Genomic DNA, 15,290 nt, shown 5'->3' with positions numbered 1-15,290 from the left:
TATCTTCCCTTCAGCATCACATATGTTAGGAATTTCATTTTTGCTAGTGGAAATGGCAGTTACACTTTAAAGAAAAAATTAATAAATAAAGAAATGAAAAAAGAAATATATGGAGGCATATTATGCTTTCAAAAGGCCTCTATGTATACTTGTTTTTAAACAAAAAATAAAATAAGAAAAAAAATGTGTGTATACATATACACACACAAGATGCAAATATGTTTATATAATGTATGCAAAAGACCGCTATAGAATAACTTTTTTCAACAATATTTTATGAAAGAAAACACCCAAGTCACACATAAAAAGACTGCTATACTATTACTAATAGTAACAGAAAAAAATAATAATTATGGGAAAAAAAGTTAAGACGTGTGCACACGTATATGCGGTTAGATGATGTAAGCAAAAGATGGGTTTACACTAATAATAAGATAAAAATATATGGCTATTATGTGGGGGGTAGAGATGAGCAAATCGAAGTTGATGAAGTGGAATTCAATCCGAATTTCAGGAAAAATTCAATTTGCACCGAATCTTAATTTCCTCACGCTTCGTGGTAACTAATCAATTTTTTTCCCAAAATGGCTGCTGCACATGTTAGGACATGGAACAAAGAACTCTGGGAATGAGGGTTTACCCACAATGCCATGCATGCAGCCAATCAGCAGCCAGCCAGCCCTGTGATGTCACAGCCCTATAAATAGCCTCAGCCATTTTGGATTCATCCATTTTCCAGTGTACTTAGTGCAGGGAGAGACATCAGCAGGCGCTAGGGAAAGTGCCAAGAAGGACTTTATTGTGCTAAAAAAATGATTTACAAGTTCAGGGAAAGATTAGGGAAAGGATAGGGAGGCATTATTTATGCTATAAAAGGAGAACCGGGTGCAATAGGAGTGATTCTATTACACCCTGCTGCACTTATTGGGGATCCAAATTGCTTTTAGGGCGCTATATGATACATCACTAATTCCAGCAAACCTTGCTTGTGGGTGCAAGTTCTGTGATACATCCATTTACGGGATGTATTAATAGGAAAGATATGTACGTCCTATTAGCATTTCTGCATTGATTTTACATGGTTTTACTTTTATTGGGGGGGTCATTATTAGGGAAAAAAAGGAAAAATATATGTCATAATTGCTGTTCAGCGATGAAGTTACATTGTACTACAGCCATTTACGGGGTGTATTAATAGGAAAGATACTTACGCCCCATTAGCCATTCTGCTTTGGTTTGACATTGTTTAACTTTTTTTTGGGGGGGGGGGTGTATTAATAGGAAAAAAAAGGGAAAAATATACGTCATAATTGCTGTTCAGTGGTGAAGTTACATTGTACTACAGCCATTTACGTGGTGTAGAAAAAGAAAATGTACGTTTGTTCCATCACCTGTTTTGCAGTGAATTGTGATTGTTACATTTCTTTTTGGGGTGTAGAAATAGGGAAAAAAAGACAGACAGGTGACAGACCCTTCAAAGGGAACGGTCAGTGGCCAAAATGTTTCTGTCACAGGCAGCAGCAGGATTTGCAGTGAAAGGCCTGAGCTCCCAGTGTCATCTAGCGGTTGTGTCTTGACCAGCAACTCAGCAATGCTTGAATACTTTACTCTGTCTTCGAGTTCGTCACAAGTGACATCAGACACCCCCAGCCAAGAGTCAGTGGGTTCCTCTGACATGACGCTTAGTTGGCATGGCCCCTGAGCAGATCCTGAACCTTCCTCTGTCATTTTCAGTTCCCTGAGTGCGAGAAGTATTATATGCCGTAGGCTCGGCTCCACTTTTCAGCAAATATGAGCTATTAGAGGACAGTCAGCAGCTACTGGCAAGCCAAGATCTGGAGGATCTAGGCAGGCTAGTAGTGATGAGGGGAGTCACGTAGGAGCAGGTATTGCGAGTGGTCAGGCTCCTGGCCCTGAGACCGTTGAGGGGGACATTAGTGACGTGCAGACAGTAGCGTATGATGATGATGGTGATGATGATGTAACTGATCGCACTTGGGAGCCGTGTGAAGAAGGGGCTTCATCATCAGGAGAAGAGGGTGGCAGCTTGTGTGTGAGGCAGCGGCTGAGACAGCAGGGTAGCAGCATGGCTGCGAGTCAGCAGGGTGGTAGCAGTGGGGGGTCGGGAGCCAAATGTGCCTGGGGTAGAGAACCCGCTTCGCAGGAGCCTACTGCTCTGTTAAGTAGCGGTGCAGGGGTTTACAGAGGCAGCAGTATCAGGCAGTCAGCGGGGAGTGTTGGTGGGAAAATTCCATACTCGGCGGTGTGGCAATTTTTCGTTTTTTGCCGGAGGAGGTGAACATGGCCATTTGCCGGATTTGTGGGCAGAAGGTGAAGTGTGGCCAGGGTGCCAATGTTGGCACCACGGCCCTGCGTTAACACATGCAGGTTCACCAAAAAGTGGCCTGGGAGAACCGTGGCTCTGATGTGGTGGTCTAGCCTGCCGCAGCAAACGCTGCGTCACCCAGTGGCACGCAACCAATTTCATGCAGTCAAGGCTCCACTACCTCAGCCGAAGGAAGCTGTCTGTCCTTCCCATCATCTGCTAGACCTGAAGCTCCTGCTCCCCCTCATCAGTTATTTCGTCAGCAATCGATCACCGAAGCGATTGCCAAGAGACAACAGTATACGTGCACTCATCCAAAGGTGCAGAAGCTGAACGTGCTTCTGGCCAACTTGATGGTGCTTCAGTCCCTCCTTTTCCAAGTGGTGGACTCTGCACCTTTCAGAGAACTGATGTCTAGTGCCAAGCCGAGGTGGAGAGTCCCAAGCCGTCATTTCTTTGCCAAAAAGGCAGTACCAGCCCTGCACACATATGTAGAACAAAAGGTGGGAAAGTCCTTGAAACTGTTCTTGTCTGCCAAAGTGCAAGGCAGTGCCGACATGTGGAGCTATAACTACGGTCAAGGACAACATATGTCCTTTAGGCCTCATGGGTAAATGTGGCTCCTGCACAGCCACACCAGCAACTAGGCCAGGTGACGCCACTTCCGCCTCCACGTTCTCACGCCATTTATCCTGCGACAATGTCCGCCTCTGCCTCCTCATCCTCTACCGTGTACTCAGCCTCCACTGCAGGGACAATTCACAGTGCCCCACCAGCATACCACATGTGTATGGCACAGCGGTGTCACGCTGTTCTGCACCTAATTTGCCTGGGTGAACGGAGTCATACAGGGGAGTAACTGCTTTGCGTCCTTCATCAAGTGATCAAATCATGGCTTTCTCCTCGAAAATCAAAATCGTAACCATGGTGACCATTAACGGGAAGAACATAATGTCGGTGCAGTGTCAAGGATGGCTGAGCCATGCACCTTGCATGGCGCATGTGTTCAATCTGGTTGTAAAGCGGTTCCTGAAGTCTTCTGCCTATCTGCAAGACATCCTGAAAATGACCAGGAATCTTTGCATGCACTGCAGCCACTTGTACACTGCAAATCACACCCTCCTTGAGCTACAGCAGCAGAATGTCATCCTCCAACATAGGCTGATATGCAACATTTCCACCCTCCATATGTTGGACCAACTATATGAACAGAGAAAGGCCATAAACGATTTCTTGATGATAGAGGCGGCCAGAGGTACTCCTCTATGTAACTTTGATGTTAGCCAGTGGCAGCTCATGCGCAACACCTGCAATTTGCTCGGGCCTTTTGAGGACGCCACTTTATTTGTCAGTCGCCTGGACTACGGGATGAACATCTTCATTCCAGTGATTCATGTCCTGGAACAGATGCTGCTAAATCTCACAACCACAAAAGCCCTGCGGGGGCTGAACTGAAGGAGGAGGAGGACATTGGAGCACAAGCAATGTGTAGAGAAATGGGTGTTTTTTCTACACAGATGATAGGAGAGGAGGAGCAGGAGCAGCCAGAGGAGCTACAGGGTGATGAGGAAGATGAGGCAGAGGACCCAGACACACCATGGCAGTATGTAGTGGAGATGGAGGCAGGGAGTCCCTCCTAGTCACTTGCGCAAATGGCCTGATGCATGCTCACTTGGTTGCATAGTGACAACCGAATTGTCACCATTTGCCAGAATGACTACTGGCTCTCTACCCTGTTAGACCCTTGCTACTGGTCCAAAATGGGGGCCTTTTTCACTCCCGCTGAGAGGGAGGACAAACTGAACTACTATCGAGACATGTTATATAGTCAGTTGGCCGCTGCCTATGTGCGCCATCGCCCATCCTCACCCTGGTCTGACTGGGGGGGGGACCCTTTGCGCTGCTCCATCAGCATCAACTTAAGTATAGAGTTGCTGATGAAGAAACTACTCACCAGCAGCAGCAGGTAGACAGTGCAGAACCTGAACCAGCAGGTTGTGGCATACTTGGAGTGCACCCTGCCACCCCACATCGAAGATCCCCTGGAATACTGGGCAGCCAAACTCTATTTGTTGCAGCAACTGGCCAAGTTTGCCCTGGACAAGCTTTCCTGCCCGGCCAGCAGTGTGGCAAGGAGAACTCGCCTGTCCAAAATGTAGAGAAATTGACCTTTGTAAAAATGAATCAGGTGTGGATCATCACAGATTTTCAAACACCAATGCCTGATGCATCAGACTAAATTATCCATGGGGCCACACCAACACTTTGACAAAAGAGACCCGTTTCTTCTGGCTACCTACTTCAGCTACTATTCTGATGCTGCCACCTGCCTGATGCCACACCTGCTGTCAGGTGCTTCTATCGTCAGCCACTATCTTCAGCTGGTACTGGTATAGCCCCCCACCTATCCACTCTGTCACTGGGCAACTCGGTGGTCTCCTCATGCTGCTACCACATCACCACTATGCCACTGGGCCACTCTGTGGTCTCCTCATGCTGCTGCCACATCCCCACTCTGTGGTCTAATCATGCTGCTGCCACATAACCACTCTGTGGTCTAATCATGCTGCTGCTGCAACACCACTCTGTGGTCTCCTCATGCTGCTGGCACATCACCACTATGTCACTGGGCCACTCTGTGGTATCCACATGCTGCTGTCACCTCACCATTATGTCATTGGGCCACTCTGTGGACTTTTCATGCTGTTCCCACCCTCCCCACTTCATGACTGGGCCACTATTTTTCCTATTTGGCCTGGTTGACATCATCATTTATTTGACTCTTCTTCTGATCTGTCAGAAGGAAGGAAAAATGAGACGCACAATGGATCCCGTCTATGTAGCAGCTGTAAGGCCTGTATGGTCCCATCAGAAGTGGCTTATGATTTGGCAGCAAAAAGCAGGCGTGGGTACAAAACACAGAAGATATGCAAATATTCTATTCACGTGTCATCTCTGTTTTGAATCCAGTCCTGTCTTTTTTTTTTTACTTTAGCAATACTGATAGATTACTGACAAAATGCTGACCGAGTGAAGGCGGATGCTCAACAGACAAGATCTGTTTTTTGGGGGTTATTGTTCTGATGGATCAGAGAATGGGCAAAATAATCAATGACGTCAACACAAACTTACTGCATGGCACCCTCTCCAATATGTCGGGGGGCTCTACTTGAATAAGCGTTTAATAGAACAGGTTCTACAGACATCTATGTGGAATCAGCTGACGACGGTGTAAAAGGATTGCACTTCTTCTTGACCCTAATATCGACCTGTAAGGCTGAGTTCACACTTGAGTTAGTAACTGCCCAAATAAGTGAAGTGTGCAGTGATTCTAGGAGCAATGCCTGTCACCTACATGTCATACTGACTCATAGTATTGTTTCACTACCACAGCAGACTCCCTATGCGTGCTACTGCAAGGCACAGTGTTCTACACCACTATACAGGGTCTCTGCAGCCAGGAAATAGTTATTTATTAATGGAATTCAACACAAATAAATTTGGAACAAATCTAATATTTTCTGAAAATTCTGTGAAACGACCGAATCGAATTTGAGAAATTCGCTCATCTCTAGTGGGGGGTTATAGTTAACCTACAGCCACAATATGTGTAGTCATGCACGGTAAGCATGTGGTTAATAAAGATACCAATTTAAATATGCTCTTTTGTCTAAAATGCGTAAAATGCCATCATTTAAAAATTGCCCTTGAAGATTTTCACATATTCTGCCCTAGGTAAGGTAGTTCTCTACTACTCAAAGCCAAAACTGCACACAAAAAATAAAATAAATAAATGATGTGCAGTTTTGTCACTAGCCACTTTGAATAAACTGGTCTCATGCTGTAGTTTATGTGCAGACCACTTTTTCCACCCCCCTTGCCCATCAGAACAGTGACTGACTGTTGTGTATGCACTCAAAAGCAGAATTCTATCAATCACCATCCTGAAGGGCGAGTGCTATATTCATAAATAAAAACGATATGAGACTGGTATATTCTTTCAATGTTGCTAGTAGCTATTTTTTTTTTTGCTTTTTGCTTTTTGCTTTTGCTATAATATGCTACCTTAAACAGGCAAGCATATTAATGTGACAAGTCCGCTCTAATTACTGTAGGTAGAAATCCTTGCTAATGCTAAGTACTGCTTTGGGGTTACTATGTGATTACATGGAACAGAAATGTGTTTAAAATACTATGTGCACTCATGAGCATTCAGCAACATCTATTGCATCTGCTAACAATGTATATAAAAATATTATTTTACTTGCTCATTTGGAAAATTCGATGCAGATTCATGCCAAGCAGTTTTGCTGCATTCACTGAAAGCAAGCTCAATATGGTCGTAACAGTGCACCCATAGAGAATGCAGCTGGTAAGTTGGTTTTGAGAGCCAAAGCATATCTTTTTCATGCTCTTCATATTCCCATAGCATCAAAATCCGCCAGCTTTAAAATAGGACAATACTATATAATTGCAAAAGCTGAAAGTATTTGAAGGGATGGCATCAATTGGCAATGTGTCCAAAAACTATCATCTGTAATCTGGAAACCATTTCTTCAAACACAATAACAAAAATAAATAAATAACAGAATAAAATATTAAAGGGTGAAATGAAAAGATTACCAACTAGCCGTCCAGTGCCATCTATCGTGCTAGTGTTTTGCTTTTGGAGATTAAATAAACCTGCTGAACTGCATTTGCAATGAGTTGCTAATTATGTATAGGAATTGTTTAGAATGGCTGGCTCAAGCAAAATGAGAATGTAAATAGATGTTAATGATAAGGTATTTTAGAAAAAAATCTGGCTTGCCTTTTTTTTGTTCATAAAGCTATTTGAATGTTTTAATAAAATGGGACCCAATACAGAGTATACAGATTAATATAAAATGCCATATAGAAGGTCTGTACAGTTAAAGGTGAAACTACTCAAATAAATCAATAATAATAATAATAATAATAAATAAATTCAAAACGACTGCATAGGGCTGAGTGTAAGGCAAGCAGCTCTTCATAGGTAAAGTGGTCCATCAAGTTACAACATAATTGTATGTTGAAGCCATTGAAACTTGAGTAATAGGTTCCAAAGCCCCAAAATGTCATCCAAGAAGAGAAAATGAAGATTTAAGAAAAATAAGCAGATAACTAAGATAGATAAAACAAGTCCTTACATATAACAGTCAGGAATAGCTGCTAACTACCAACTACTACAGCTATTTTACCAGAGAAATGGCCTTGATTGGTTGGATGAGTCTGAGGCATCATATGTTGAACCTAGTTTCAACTTATGATGGGTCAGAAAAGACCATTGTATGTAAAAAATATTGTATCCTGAGGCCAATACATCTTGAGGGACCACTGTATTTGATTGTACTTACCATTTACATTTTTTGGACCTACAATAATTCCCCAGTTCTATGCTGATTAATTATATAATATATCTTGTAACACTGTGTGTGGTAAATATTACACTGTGAATGGTAAAGTACTGGAGAGTGTGTATATCTCACCCAGAATGCTCAGATGGGTGAGGTAAAAAGAATCCACAATACTGGGTTGTACATAGATTGACAAGGCATTGTTGGTTAAGTTATTTCATGGGCTGGAATTGTTTGGAATGGTGGGTAGGTGATAGTAATGGGACCTTCCATAGCTTCCTATCCAGTACAGCATTTTCCCCTAGCCTGCGATGAACCTAGTAGCTAATGGGCTCATTGTCGTGGGGATAAATACAGAGCTGAGAACCTAATTCAGTGTCAGTTCCTGGAAGCTACATGAACTATTGGCTGGGCAAGCCTGATCCCCATGAATTTGAACTTGAAGTACATAGGTAAGGTAGCCTGATGTATACTTAGAGCCCAGGTGGCCAAGGTGATTTATTTTTATGTTGTAAATGTAGATGCTAAAAAGTGACTATTGAACTTGCATGCCACTGTCTTGTGTTAGATGGAAAATAAAAATCTTTTGAGATTTTTAACTCCCAAAATTTGTGGGTTTGTCTTTGTCAATCCTACTACAAGCACATGGACCTGCAAGATCAGAAGAAGCCCCCCCCCCCCCCCCCAAACTAAGTAGTTTCATTGGTGGCAGTGACAGTTCTGATCGGAGCCCCAGCAGTGTAATCGAGGGACTCCGATCGGTTACCATGGCAGTTAGGACGCTACTGAAGCACTGGCTGCCATGGTGAGCTCCCTGCTGCTGTGTGTACTATGCACAGAGCAGCAGGGACAGTGTAAGATCCTATTCACCCTAATAGAGCGCTATTTGGGTGAATAGGGAATATCGGTATAAGTTATCGGCTATTGGCCTGAAAGTGCACGTTATCAGTATCGGTATCGTAAAAAATCAATATCGGTCGATCCCTACTACATAATCCCATAAATATACCTCTAAACAAGAACTGTAGTGTTTAAAATGTTATAATAAAGATATAGTGTAGGATAAGACAGATTGTTTAATATGTTTAATGTGTGTACAATTACAAAGGCCCAGAGCTTAGCATTGGTGTCTTGCAGTGCTGGGGTCCTGGGTTCAAACGTCACCATGGGCAACGTTTGCATGGAGTTTGCATGTTCTCCCTGTGTTTGTGTGGTCTTCCTTTAGGTTCTTCATTTTACCCAAATATACAGAATACTAATAGGTAAATTGGCTTCCCATGAAATTGACCCTAGTTAGTGTTGAGGTTAAGTGCACGTACAAGGAAGATGAGTGGAGAGAAGTTCTCAGACACCTATAATAATGAAGGAACAGGATCAACAACTTATTTATTTTCCTCTCTTATATAGCGCTGACATATTCCGCAGCGCTTTACAGCCATAAGGATCTCACTTTCCTCCAATGGGGCTCACAATCTAAGTTCCCTATCAGTATGTTTTTGGAGTGTGGGAGGGAACCGGAGTACCCAGAGGAAACCCACACAAACACGGAGAGAACACTGCCAGAAAATCTCAATTTAAAGGGGAATTACATTTTTAATTGTTATATTTGTCCAGGTATCTAATAGGTAATAGTAGTGTATAGAGATCAGCAAAGTTTTGAAAAATTCAATTTGGCAGCTTCACTGAAGTGTCATAAAAGTGGTCCTCTGCTCTATGAGCCACAATGGAGAGCTGATATGTAAGGAAGAGACTTGAGCAGTCTTTATACTACTTCCACAACTTCCACTAAATGAAGCATTTTTAAGAAAAAAAAGGTATAGTATAAAAATTAAATGAATTTTCTACAACTGAGCACTAAGACATCAAAATTGATACAATGCTTAAGATTTGAAAGTTAACATACTGGTTACAAACAATATGAGATTAAGTGAAAAGTGAATGAATGTATGATACATGTTCTGCATTTTAATATGGAATTACACTATTATCCTTTCGCAAACTAAAGCAGCTAATCAGCTTCTTTGTCCCTGTTGTCTTTGCCTGCAAATGTGCTATACAAGTCAATGTAAAAGCAGTATCGAAAGGAAAAAAAAAATAATGATACTCCAACCGTGAAGCTGAATTAATTCCTACCTATTTTACACATATATTTCTCTACAATTTTACAGTTTTTTAATAATAAAATGTATGTCAAGCAAGCTTGCGTTAATCCTTAAAATATTACTCTTTTTAATGAATATTAATGTAGATGTAAGTGTTCCAAAAATCTATGAATACTTCAACTGATTCACACATGGGTGATGGAGGGTGGGTTGTGGAAAGGATGCATGTACAGTTGAACTAAACCAGACATGTTCATTTGCGTTTTAATTTGTAACTCTCTTTATGGTAAGAGTAACCTACAGTATCATTACAAGTAGCAGCAACAACTGTTCAGCTACATTCACACGGCCTTCTGTCAATTTTCCATGGCCATTCTGCATGTGTGCATCCATTTTCTATCCCTTTGTTTTTAATGGGCGTTTTGCAGCTTTTACAACCATGAAAAAGGGATGCTATTTTTTTTTTATTAGCATCCCAACCCCTGCAGTGCCCTCACTACACCCAACAGTGCCCAGAGTATCTATAATGGTCCTCTGTAGTGTCCCAAGTATCTATAATGTCCCCACAGTGCCTACTGAAGATAAAATGCCCTTTGTTTTTAATAGCCGTTTTGCAGCTTTTACAACCATGAAAAAAGGATGCTTTTATTTTTTAGCATCCCAACCCCTGCAGTGCCCTCACTACAGCCAACAGTGCCCTGAGTATCTATAATGGTCCTTTGTAGTGCCCCAAGTGTCTAGTATGTCCCCACAGTGCCCCCTGAGTATAAAATGCCCCCCCCCAAAGTACCCTCTGTATATAAAATGCCCCCCAATAGTGTTCCCTTAGTATGAAATGGCCCCCAGAATAAATATGGCACCCCCAATAGTGGCACCAATTTTTCTGGGTAGAAAAAATAAATAAATACTCACTTCATCCACTTTAATGCACTGACCTCACTCTGCACTGGAAGGAACTGGAAGTACCAGACTCTCCCAGTGTCATGACATCACATGTCAGATCTATATTTTAACACTTGAAAGCAACTTTAAGTCATTTTTACTGCCTGTCTACACTGATGTTAAGACCGGGCCTATTGATTTCAATGGGTTCAGTCTGGCAATGAAAAATAGAGCGTGTGAATAGCCCCATAGAATTTGTTCTAAAAACGGTTGTCACACGTGTTGTGTGAATGTAGCCTAAAGAAGTGCCCTTAATAAATCAGAATGTACATGTGTGATTAGTGATAATTAGTTAGTCAGATTATTTAGATCATTAGATAATTAGTGTAAATTTTAAATTCAATTTAGATTCAATTCAGGTCTGAAAATTCTCCCATCACCCTAATGACATTCTGGGCTCTCCTAGGACCATATACAACTCATTCCAAGATCTTTAATGCCAAGTCAGCATTAGTAATCTGTGATGGCTGCTGGTGGTAACAAACTGCCACTTTAAAAACTGCCCTATAGGATTTTATTATTTTTCTAACTTTTTGAAAACAAACTGCTTTTTGGTGGCAAAAGCCCTAGCATCAAGCGATCATCCGCCATCTTTCCTGTCTTCTGATCTGAAAAAACAGCTGATGTGATTTTGAGAAATTCACCCAAATCAAATTACCACAAATTCCGATTTCACACAAATTTTTGGCAAATTTGGGTTTAATTTGTTTAGAATGAATTCATCTCTATTTGTGATCACATCTGTTCAACAAACACAAAGTCAAGTCAGGCCTACTTGGTCAACTACAACTATGTTTCAGCTGAGCTATCTGACTGTGTTCATCAACAGTGATTATGCTTCTGTGTCTACCAAAATATATTGACTTGTGACAGAATTGGGAACTTGAATCAGACCGACATAGCCATACTCTAATGTGGCTATGTTGGAAGATTGGTACCTTTCTGAACCAAGAAGTGTCATCAGAAATGAGGTGCTCACCACAAATAACAAATGGTGTGACATCGGTGATTTCAGTCGGAGGTTCTGGTTTGACTGACTATCAATTCTATAAGTCACTAAATTCTCCAACTTTTCACTCTGTGGTAGGTATTGTGTGGTACTCCTTTCTAGATGAAAATTCAATACTGGAAGATGAGGAGCCTAATATTAGATATAGTCCCATGTTTACAGATATATGCAGCAAACTTTAACTTGACTTTCAATGATTTTTGTGTTGGTAATATGAACATTTGTTTCAACTGTGTATGAAAACACACTAAGTGCCAAGATAAAGATTGCTACTAGTGCAGCTAAAGTGCCTAAGTTCAGCTAAAATGAACTAATGTTTGTTATTTGTATAGCTAATATTTACATTTTTGCCTTTAGATGGTTCTTTTCAAGAACCTTCATGCTGGATGTTGAACATCAATGGCCATATTAGTGAGAAGTTAGGACAATGTCAGGACAGAAATCACCATCACTGATGTCTATGCTTTCTACCAGATGTTTTACCAGTTGTCTCAGTGCTCAACCTCCTCCTACCCTAATCACTGTTGCTTTCAAGGAGTTGACCTACCATGAGAACTTATCCCCATCTTGAAAGTAGGGGACATGTACTGAATCAGTGAGAGTCCAAAAGCTGTAACCCTTACCAATAAGAATAAGATGCCAGAATCCCAAGAGTGAATAGAGGTGGTGTTCATGCATGCCAATCCACTCAACTCCATGGGATTGCCAAAGAGGATCAGATTTCAATGCTTAGCTATCTCCTGCAGTCCCATAAATTTGAGTGGAGAAACATCATGCATAGGTGACTACCATTCACTCTGGGGACTCCAGCACTTTAATTTTTGTGATCAGTGGAGATCCCAGCAGCCAGACCCACACTGATCAGATATTTATTCCCTAACCTGTGGTTAGGGGAAACATTTTTATGGTGGGACAACCCCTTTAAGCAAACGTATTACTTTATTCTTATACTTAGGAATTTTTATTCTCAATATTTACATGCATTTACTTGCAAATCATGTGCTATTATCTTTTGTCTTGATCTATGAGTAAAAAAAAAATGTCTTGTCGTTTCCTCAGTCACAAAAAAGTTTTAATTAATAACTACAAAACACAATGTATTAAGGTCGAGGGATGTTATATAACTACACATAAAAGTGTAATTCACTCTGCCAATTCTTATTGATGTGTGTCAGATGATTATTAATTCATCATATTTACCCTAGTGAACATGTCCTTTGGGCCATTACACAGTTAGAAACAAACCGATTCAGGATTCCAGTGCTGTATCTATGTAATATGCATCTACTTTGAACTGTGAAAGTAACTCCCTGGAGTCTTAATAAAATGTAGGACATTCCTGCAAATTAACATAATTTTAAGGGAGAAAGGCATGCACTTTTTAAATGGAAAATATGTTGAAAATATATTGTATATGTTCCAGCAGTTTAAAGCATATTATTCACGTATCAAAATGGCCTTTACTAAAGTAATGAGCTAAAAATGTCAGTGTTTGACAAAAAAATATTGTGACACAGTGAAGGGTAAGGTCTGGGAGGACAGGTATTTTCCTCCCAGTGTGTGCTGCTGGGCTGATTTGCAGCCAGGTGGGGTCAAACACCGGACTGGATTTTAAGTGCCGGTCCGGGATTTGACAACACCTAGCTGTCCATAAAAGACAGCTGGGCTCAGCAGTAAGTTGTCTTTGTTTTGGGATCTGAGGCATGGTACCGTGCTAGAGGACTGAGAGCCACATGTGGGGAAACAGGCCCCCTAAAGTCTGTTGTGGTCAGCTCGTGAAAAACTGCTAACAAGGTGACCGTTTTGTTCTTTGGACTTTCCTTTGTGTGAATGAACACTAAGATTGAAAAATGTTGCTTTGTTTTTGCCTTGTGTGTGAATAAACACTGAAGTTTTGTTTTACAAACAGTTTTTTGCCCTTGTTCTGCGTCCACTTGCCCAATATATAAAGTTTACAAAGCAATGTAGGTTCTGTTCACATCTACGTTGCAGAGTTTCTAAGTAGCCTTCTTTCTAGATACCATCAAAAAAAGTTGGATAGTTACAACGATACCACACTTATATAATTTTCTTTGTGTTTTAATACTGATTTTATTTTTAAAAAACCTTTGAGGGAAAAAAAAATACATTTATAACCATATTCTGACCCCTATGACTTTTTTGTAATTATGTGTACGGGGCTGAGTGAGGGCTCATTTTTTGCAGGACGATCTGTTCTTTTAAGTGATAACAATTTTAAGTATGTGCAACTTTTTGATCACTTTTTCTAAAGGAAGGGGGGTGATTTGAACCATTTACTTTTTTTAAGTCACCTTGGGTGACAATAACTGGCAATCATTAGATTGCCCATAGTGTTCATTGATGGCTGAATAGCCATCATTAGGGCTGAAACGATTACTCGATTAAATCGAGTAATTCGACACATAAAATCCTCGATGCTAATTTTTTGCATCGAAGATTTGTTTGTGTCACGTAACCACGGAGTGGAAGTGAAGTACTTGCTATTACTCCCACTCCGTGGTCTCCCGCTGGCCTGCAATACTCACCTTTCCAGCAGGGGGCCTCCGGACGCTCCACAGCACATCCATGGTCCCGAGCTGAACTGACCTCCTGACGTACGCACGTCGTGACCTGACACGCTGTGTGACTTCAGATGCAGAGCAGCGCGGAATGATGGAGTGTCGGCGACGCCCCGGCTAGAAAGGTAAGTTGGTGCGACTAAGGCCGGGTGCCCAGAGTGCACAGCGTCATAGCAATCAATGACGCCGTGCACTCCGGGTGTCAGGAGGAGCAGGTGGAGATTATTTCATAAGGGGGGGGGAGAGCTGATGGCTCTCGGGTGGGGGAGAGCTCATGGCTCTCGGGTGGGGGAGAGCTCATGGCTCTGGGGTGGGGGAGAGCTCATGGCTCTGGGGTGGGGGAGAGCTCATGGCTCTGGGGTGGGGGAGAGCTCATGGCTCTGGGGTGGGGGAGAGCTCATGGCTCTGGGGTGGGGGAGAGCTCATGGCTCTGGGGTGGGGGAGAGAAGCTCATGGCACTGGGGTGGGGGAGAGATTAAGGCACTGGGGTAATGGAGCTGATGGCACTGGGGGATAGTGGAGCCGATGGCACTGGGGGGGGACTGAAGCACTTGGGCTGATCACACAGGGGGGAACAAAGGGTGTTGGGGACTGATGGCAGGGGGGTCTAATGAGTTTTTATAAAGGAAAACAGTCTATTAATTCATTTGTTCTTATTAGATTACTCGATTAATTGTAAAAAAAAATTGATAGAATACTTGATTACTGAAAATAATCATTTACTGCAGCCCTAGCCATCATTGAACACTTCATTTGAAATATAACAATACAATGCTGACACATAGTGGCCTGTATTAGTATATTTCTGAAATAGACACCGAAACCTGCTTGAGGCTTTGGTGTATTTCAGCGATGTAACAGGTTCCCCGATCTAGGTCGAGGAACGCTGTTACCGGAGCAGAAGCGTGAGAGTTTCTCTTCCGGACCGATCAGATGCCGTGGTCCATTTGACCACAG

This window comes from Bufo gargarizans, chromosome 2 (assembly GCF_014858855.1).
Source record: "Bufo gargarizans isolate SCDJY-AF-19 chromosome 2, ASM1485885v1, whole genome shotgun sequence".
In the NCBI taxonomy this organism is placed as follows: domain Eukaryota; kingdom Metazoa; phylum Chordata; class Amphibia; order Anura; family Bufonidae; genus Bufo; species Bufo gargarizans.
Note: the sequence above shows the minus strand (reverse complement) of the source record.